The sequence below is a fragment of the Saccostrea cucullata genome, unplaced genomic scaffold (genome assembly GCF_032062105.1).
Source record: "Saccostrea cucullata isolate Sc308-1 unplaced genomic scaffold, CSIRO_AGI_Scuc_v1 ctg207, whole genome shotgun sequence".
In the NCBI taxonomy this organism is placed as follows: domain Eukaryota; kingdom Metazoa; phylum Mollusca; class Bivalvia; order Ostreida; family Ostreidae; genus Saccostrea; species Saccostrea cuccullata.
In genome coordinates, this window is record NW_026931392.1 from 320,439 (window position 1) to 329,408 (window position 8,970).

Sequence of the window (8,970 nt, forward strand, 5' to 3'; positions counted from 1 at the left end):
AAAAAATCTTAAGAAATATCCACTTTTATAAACTTGTGACATGATATATCAAGTTTCGTCCAAGGAAAAAAATTGTTTGTATCATCTGTCCTTAAAATGTCTGGTTTGCAATGACCATGATTACCAGAGATCCGAGCCTGTATTCTTATGTTGAGGAATACAAATAAGAACATTCGAATACATATAAAAATATGTTTTTTATCCTCACTTTTATTTATCCATTATCTATAAGTACATGTGTTATTTCCCAAAATTGCATTCCATTGGATTTTTATGCCTAGAGTGTTCTTTGTTCATAAGAGAAAAAAAGAAAAAAGAAACCAAAGGTAAATAACCAAAAGTTTGAAAGGTAAAACATGTTGCAAATGTTTAATGTTTTTTTGGTTTTTTTTTTTTTTATGAAATTACAATTCTGACGCATCTAATGTACATTAAAATAAGGAATACTCAGTACATATTCGGACAACCTTTTTTGCACATTAATTTCCATAAAATTGATCATCTTCTTGAAATGTTTTAGCTGGACTTGGGGTATGTTTAAAAAAGTTTATATTACATGTATATTATAAGTTGGAAATCTATAATGTAATTAGTCTGTCTTTGACCGAGATTTTCTTAAAATGGGTTAATGTGATTTTCATTAGTAATCGGTATCTTGATTGTATGTGAGTACACAAGAAAGAAACACCTCACAATAATTTTGAGACCCATCAACCAAGTTCATTGGCAAATTTTAATTTTAAAATCAAGACATTACTTGTGACCCCCCCCCCCTCCAGTTAACTTGTGAAGTTGATTTATTGTTTACTTACAACACGAGTCAGGGATCCTTTCAGAAAGTTTTGCAATTTTTATATGTTTAATAAATGAAGAAATAAAAGAGCATACCTTATAACATCTTCGCTAGCCAAGGTTTTCCGATCCGAAATCTACTCTAGAGTAGACTTCGGATCGGAAACCCTTGGCTAGCGAAGATGACCTTATTAGTGTTTCAATAATATCAACAGAGGTTTCTATCATATGATATTTTTCGATTAATTTTTGTGCATCCTCCAAAATGTGAACTTTTCATAAAGTTTCTTTTATGTGAATAATCAAAGAAAACTAGTAACTTTGTCACTGTAATTGAATTATAACAATTGGCAATGCAGTTTATTTTATTCATCCAGAAGTTATCCATAACCAAAAGAATACAAAAATTCAATTTAATTAAAATTCAACTAAAAACCTAACTAATTCTTTAATTATGTCGAATATCTACACAGTAAGGAAATGTAAAAGTTCATGCTATTATGAAATTATGAAATAAAAATTCTTCTGTTGCAGCAGAAAAAACACAGTGGAGTGAGCTATTAGAAGTTGAAACTCAGAATTGGAAAAAAAAAACACATAACAACAGGCAGGTAACAAAAGACTGTTAACTCCAATGGTCTCAATAAGGATTATACACAAATTATATACAATAAAGTCATTCTTATTTGAAATTAAAAAAAGACTCTATGTTTTGCATACTGAGTAGGAGACAATAAAACACCTTTTATGGGAATGTATAGAGGATATTCGATGTTTCGTTGTTGAATATGGTATTTATTTCACGAGTGGGACAGGATTTTTGATATTTTCACGAGTGCAAAGCACGAGTGAAAATATCGAAAAATCCTGTCTCACGAGTGAAATAAATTCCATATTCACCTACAAAACATTGAATTTTCTGTTTATTACATTTTTTAAAAAATTCTTTGATTTTTCCTTTGCCTCTGTCTTTTTGTAATACAGTCATAGGCTCGTGAGGTCATAGTTGAGCGGTCGAGACGTCATATCTAAATGAAGTGAAAACACTGTAAACATGGATTTAGCAACATATTTTTGGTGATTTTGACAGTTTTATTCGCTGTCAGAATGGTTTGTTTATTTCCATCTATCTGATATTAGGTCAAGGAAGATTTTTTTTACAGCAATCTTCGTTATGGGAAGGGAAATCAAGATTCCCCGCACTTCTGATATTCGTCACAGTGTGACAGGATATCATTTTGATATCCTTTCACACTGTGACAGGATATCATTTTGATATCCTTTCACACTGTGACAGGATATCATTTTTATTCAATGAATAAATTACAGTATTTCACAGGTAAAAATGTAATAAACGTAATTATACACAAAATTTTCAAAAAGAATTTGTTCGTTGTTTGAAGAAAGGAATATTAATACATTATATAATGTTGTATGTTGTGTGAATTAAAAAAAACAGCAACAAATAAACAAGACACTTACAGAAATGAACAGTGTATAAACTGTTCCTTCTAATACTGATATTTTGTATCCTTTCAAACTACTCAGAAACGAAACAAGGAGACCACATTATTAGTAAATGCATGTCTTTAACGTTTAAAAAAAAACTATATATAAGAAATGAGAATTCCTGTGGATCCCTTGATTTTTAATTTTCTATAGGGGATACGCATTGACGTTTTTATATTTTAAAAAATATTTTTAAAAATATTTCCATGTAAAAATAGCGGTAGCAAATAAATCTTTCTCTTAAACTTTCACCTCTTTAATCTTACTGTAAGTAAGACATCCAATCAATGGGTAATTAGGTATTCAATATATGAAATTCTACTAATGTGGATCAAGCAAAGTGCCAGCTGTTATTGGAATGATTGTTACAGTTCATAACAAGCGTCATGGAAACTGAAATTTCCAGAGGGTTGTATTTTTCGGCTGTAACTTTTTTCCCCCACTTTTTATGCTTTCCCATTTTCCTGGAAGTCATGATTTCCTTCCTCTCCATTCTTTGTAGGTGGATCGGAATGTTTGACCGAGTCTATGTCGACATATAATATCTTGTCTTCGGCTCCGTTTAAGACGGTATTTCCGTCTGAGGGCTTGTCGTTAAAATCAATTTCAATGTAAACCATTCCATCTTTGTTTGCGCTATGAAACACAAATTTCGTCTCTGACGTAAATGTAAATAATCTATATATTAGCAGAAATGTAATACTTCGGAATCTTTTTAGCTATTAAAAATAGAACTTTGTTGGTTTATAAAACCATAAAGTTTGATACCTCATTGTAGAACCACCATACCCCCTTAGAATATGATATGAACAGATATAAATTTGCTCTGCACTATCTCAGAGGATGCTAACATGTTAATATGAGTAAAATAACAAATCATGACCTGCCTGATCTCGAAAAGTTTGCCTACAGATTACAATTGTTTTTTTTTCAGCAAATACAATTTATCGTTGAGTCAAATGCTGACTGACGTTTTTCATACTTACTAATTGTAAGTGTATTATTTATACCCTGAATTGACGACGGATTTTTCCTTTGTTTCCCGATCATGACAAATAGCACACGGCGGGTGTGACCGGTTGGCAGGGGATGCTCACTTCTCCATGGCACCTGATCCCACCTCTGATGTTTTGGAGGTCCGTGTTTGCTTTGCTCCTATTTTGGATTTTTTATGGACTTTTGATCTTGAATACTGTTCATTATCTCCATATGTTTCATTTTTCTATTTAATTGCTGTAAAATTTTAAGTACATCAATAACATATCATCACCAGTTATCAACATACCTTCTCTTTGAACTTGACATTATTTCTTATTCTCGTGCTTGAAGCTTTCATAACAGATAATTTATTTTGTTATAGGTGAACTACAAATATGATTAATAAATTGATACAATCCTTTTAATTTAATTAATCCAAATAAAATACATGCATTTGCAATTATGTCGTAAAGAAAGCCGAGTAAAAAATACTGACACAAATATCATTGCACTACATGCAAATCAGAAAAATATGTAAATCTTTTTAATTTTGCATATAATGCTGATCTGATTCATGCATTGGTATAAAATTGTTTGTTTGTCAACTGTGTTTATTTCTCTTTTTAAGTTTCGTTTAATGCCATGGATTTTCTTCTTCATATGAACTTACATGTACTGTTATGCAGCATGAGGAAAGAATTTTTTCAGCCATTCTTTATTACCAAAGTATCTGCTGAAAAAAGAATAGGATGTGAATAAATCATTGGAGCATTAAACAAAAAATGATGGATGTATTATTTTCAATTATATTGGCTCTCTCTCTCTCTCTCTCTCTCTCTCTCTCTTTCCACGGGATTCTTTTATACATTGATGTACATGTATAAGAGATATTGGAATAAATGGGTATTCTTAAGTATTCTTTTTTGTTTATATATTTCAATCAGCATGATCAGGAAGATAATAATTAAATAATACAAGAGGCCCACGGGCCTTATAGGTCACCTGAGCATTATGCAACAACTTTCCAGTTATTGAATTTGATTCATGTTTTAAGCCAGATGCTATATGACATTCACAATTTTGAAAGAGGCACCATTGATCATCATAACAATACACTTAGCAGTTGCTTAGCTTGGTTACTGAATACCCATACACAGGGTAGGGGAACAAAAATGCATTCCAACTAATCAGTAGTGCCCCTAACACTGTGACATAAACCCCTGACCCTAGGTCCACACATTGCACAAATTTTAAAAAGGCACCCTTAATATCAAAAAATAAATAAATGTTTTATAAATACAAAAAAGCAGATTTCAAACAATAAATTCATTTTCAGTATATAAGTAGAGCCCCTACCCCACCCCTGACCCTGGGGCCTTGAAATTCACAAGTCTGCAAGATTAGGGCCCTTGCTCATCACAACTATAAAGGTAGTTCATCTGCTTTATATCCAGAGACAGAGAATAAAATTTTCAAGATTTAATGTATTTTCACTATATAGTCAATAGAGCCCCACCCCCCTAACACCAGAACCCCTGACCCTGGGGCCATAAAATTCATAATTTTAAAAGAGGCATTCTTGCTCATCATAACTATGTACTTAGTTTATTTAATTCCTAGGAGCAATGAAGAAGATTTTCAAAGAATTCATGTATTTTCAATATATAATCAATAGACCCCCCCCCCCTCCCCAACACCAGAACCCTTGACCCTGGGGCCATAAAATTCACGATTTTGGTTGAGGCACTCTTTGCTCATCATAACTATGCACTTAGTTAGTTTATTTAATACCTAGGAGCAGAGGAGAAGATTTTCAAAGAATTCATATATTTTTACTATATAATCTTTAGAGCGCTGCCCTAACACCAGAACCCTTGACCCTGGGGCCATAAAATTCACAATTTTGGTTGAGGCACTCTTGCTCATCATAACTATGCACTTAGTTAGTTTATTTAATACCTAGGAGCAGAGGAGAAGATTTTCAAAGAATTCATGTATTTTTACTATATAAACTATAGAGCGCTGCCCTAACACCAGAACCCTTGACCCTGGGGCCAAAAAATTCACAATTTTGGTTGAGGCACTCTTGCTCATCATAACTATGCACTTAGTTAGTTTATTTAATACCTACGAGCAGAGAAGAAGATTTTCAAAGATTCATGTATTTTTACTATATAATCTATAGAGCCCCGCCCTAACACCAGAACCCTGGACCCTGGGGCCATAAATTTCATAATTTTGGTTGAGGCACTCTTGCTCATCATAACTATGCACGTAGTTAGTTTACTTAATACCTAGGAGCAGAGAAGAAGATTTTCAAAGAATTCATGTATTTTCACTATATAATCAATAGAGCCCCCCCCCCTCTCCCCAACACCAGAACCCTTGACCCTGGGGCCATAAAATTCACAATTTTGGTTGAGGCACTCTTGCTCATCATAACTTTGCACTTAGTTAGTTTATTTAATACCTAGGAGCAGAGAAGAAGATTTTCAAAGAAATCATGTATTTTCACTATATAATCAATAGAACCCCCCCCCTAACACCAGAACCCTTGACCCTGGGGCCATAAAATTCACAATTTTGGTAGAGGCACTCTTGCTCATCATAACTATGCACTTATTTAGTATATTTGATACCCAGGGGCAGAGAAGAAGATTTTCAAAGAAATCATGTATTTTCACTATATATAATCAATAGAGCCCCGCCCTAACACCAGAACCCCTGACCCTGGGGCCATAAAATTCACAATTTTGGTAGAGGCACTCTTGCTCATCATAACTATGTACTTAGTTCATTTATTTAATACCCAGGAGTAGAGAAGAAGATTTTCAAAGAAATAATGCATTTTCACTATATACTTATTTAGCCCCACCCTAGCACTAGAACCCCTGACCCCAGGGCCATGAATTTCACAATTTTAGTAGAGGACTCAATGCTAATTACAATCATGCAAACGGTTTGACTGCTTGATGTCCAGGAGTAAAGAAGAAGATTTTTAAATATTGCATTAATTTTAGTGGTTTTGGCCCCACCCCTCATGCCCCAGGGGGAGCAGGGATCATGAAATTCACAATTTTTGTTCCCCTTCACCCAAAGATGCTTTGTGCCAAATTTGGTTGAAATTGGTTCAGTGGTTGCAGAGAAGAAGCTGAAAATGTTCAAATGTTAACACACGACGGACGACGTACGACGAACGACGGACGACGACGGACGAAAACGGATAGCAATAGGTCACCTGAGTTTACTCAGGTGACCTAAAAATAATAATATTGCATATAAAATGTTGTAAAATCATCCTTACTATTACATGTACAAAGCTCACAATAGGCAAACCTTGAACTTTAACATCACTGACTTCTAAGTATCCTGTAAGAAATATTCATTGCACATTATTACTTACGCATGATTGATTTGAATTTTTTAATTTTTATATTTGTTTTTTTAAAGGAAATTATCACATTACGCATTACAGTATCATACATATTCATATAATGGAAGCTCATTTTCAAATTCAATTAACATGTCATTCTTCAATAGACATATTAATCAGTAAAGCCCATTATATTAATGGTGGAATAAATATTTTTGTGTGTGTGTAATTTGTGTGTGATGGCGCGTATCATTAAAAAACAAACAAACAACAACAACAAAAGCACAGAATGTTGCAATATTTAGCGGACTTGACACTGAAAGGCTAAAAAACAATTGATTGTGCACATACACACATGTACGGATAGAATTAAATTTTAGTCTCTTGGTATTTGAAAAAGGCACATGGTTCTCACAAATCACTGGGTATTGATAAGTAAAAATAATGACGCGTATACATGTAACTCTGCGTATGAATGCATGGTACGTTACAAGTAGGAACGAACTATAGTACACCCGCATGTTCTCTTCAATTTAACATGCTATTAACAGCATTTTACAAACATGCCCTTAAATATTTAGACATTTTGTGCTACAGGTAATCGAAAAAATAAATGAAATTCTACTTACGAGAGTTTTTGTTTACTAAATCAATGTATGTGGGTTAATCTTGACCGACACAACTACTCCCTTCCACGTGGAAACATGTTTACAAAATCGAGAGGTGCTGTCCTGACACTTTAAAGTGAAAAAGCACTTGGCAGAATCAGAAATTGCATACCTACTTTTTCTTTTCAAGTAAATTAACGTTTGTTTCTCAACTCTGCGCAATTCAAAAACCTTAAAAATCGGGGGAAAAAAACATAAAAGTTTTACCTCTTTTTTCTTGTTGTGTATTTCTCTCGATTTTCACCTCTCGCATGTTGGTCTCATCTAGTTCTCGCGAGCAAAGCTGTTCGGAAGTTTACGGATTTTACTCATATTTTATAACCTTTCTCTTGGAATTGTTCAGATTTATGCTAATGGATTAAGAGGTGTACAAGTGATGTTAACATGTATACAATATGAATGTGACCTATTGTTTATAAATAATTCCCTGTTATTATATCAAGATCGTCGATGGTCGAGGGGAAAGATTATCGCTTAGTATGCGAGAGATCCCTTGTTCAAATCCACGTTGATCCTTGTTTTGAATTTTTTTTAATCAATTACTTAATGATAATATTTAGCACCTAAAATACAGAAGTTATGAAGTATGGCGTGTACAAAATATTAAATTGTGTGACAAATATTTTATATTCAAAGAATCGTTATACATGTACATGAATACACATTTAAAGAATAAGCAGTCAAATATTTATATATCCATATCGGCATTTTTTATCTGCTTCGGTACATAATTTAATAATTCTGAAAATCTGGGTTGGGAGGTTCAAGAACCAGATTCAAGATGGCGGAAATGGCAGAAGGCTATTATCAGAGGGACTATTGTTTTCGTTTTGTACCCACTGATTTTGACTTTGACGACATGAGTAGAACTCACAAATGTTTATACATGCGACAAGTACGTTAAAGTTCACACCACAAAAACACATCCCATTGGCAAACCCAACAAAGACGGCAATATTCAAATTATATGTCGTTTTAAAAATTTTAAAGTAAAAAATAAAATCTACACAACGAAACGAATGCTAAAAGACTCTACGATATTCATAACCGAAGACCTTACTAAATACAGACAATCAATTGTCAAAGAACTGGCAAGTGCGAAAGGTGCTGAAAAAGTACATTCCTTTTGGACAAGCGATGGACGGATATTTACCAAGTTGTACGAAAAGGGTCGCAAATACATGATCCAGTCTATCAGAGATTTGTATGAACTTGCCCCACCACAGTCCACGGCAGAAATATATCCACCAGAAGATGTGATTTCTGAGGACATGTAAGTCCAGTACCCATTAACTATTTAATGGTGTCTTTTCAATTCATCAAAAAACTTGAAATCAAAAGTGTTTTTAGAAATCTTAAATTTAGTCTTTTCAAATTAATAACTATTAATTCATATCAGTATGGACTATTTAAGATATTTCTTGTTTACCTCTAAACTCTCCCATTACAATTACAGTATGATACTGTTACTTGGAAAATCTTGTACATAGCACATTTACTTTTATTGTCATTCAACAACGCTTCTGTCACTACGCACCATGTTTTGCTTAGTGACACAGAGGTACCATTTTCCTCAAGCTTGATCACAATTTTTATTTTGTTTCCTTCATTATTGTTCTGTTCTTTTTTGTTTTTTGATTTCTTTCTACC

At 33.3% G+C, this 8,970-nt stretch overlaps 1 long non-coding RNA gene across 1 annotated transcript; it reads right to left on the minus strand.

The window, feature by feature from the left end:
* Positions 1 to 2,005: 2,005 nt before the first annotated feature.
* Positions 2,006 to 7,882, minus strand: LOC134232491 (uncharacterized). The gene is made up of 3 exons (XR_009984792.1): positions 7,282 to 7,882; positions 6,584 to 6,648; positions 2,006 to 4,012 (listed from the first exon to the last, which is right to left on the minus strand). It is a non-coding gene; the product is annotated as an uncharacterized LOC134232491 (long non-coding RNA).
* Positions 7,883 to 8,970: the final 1,088 nt, after the last annotated feature.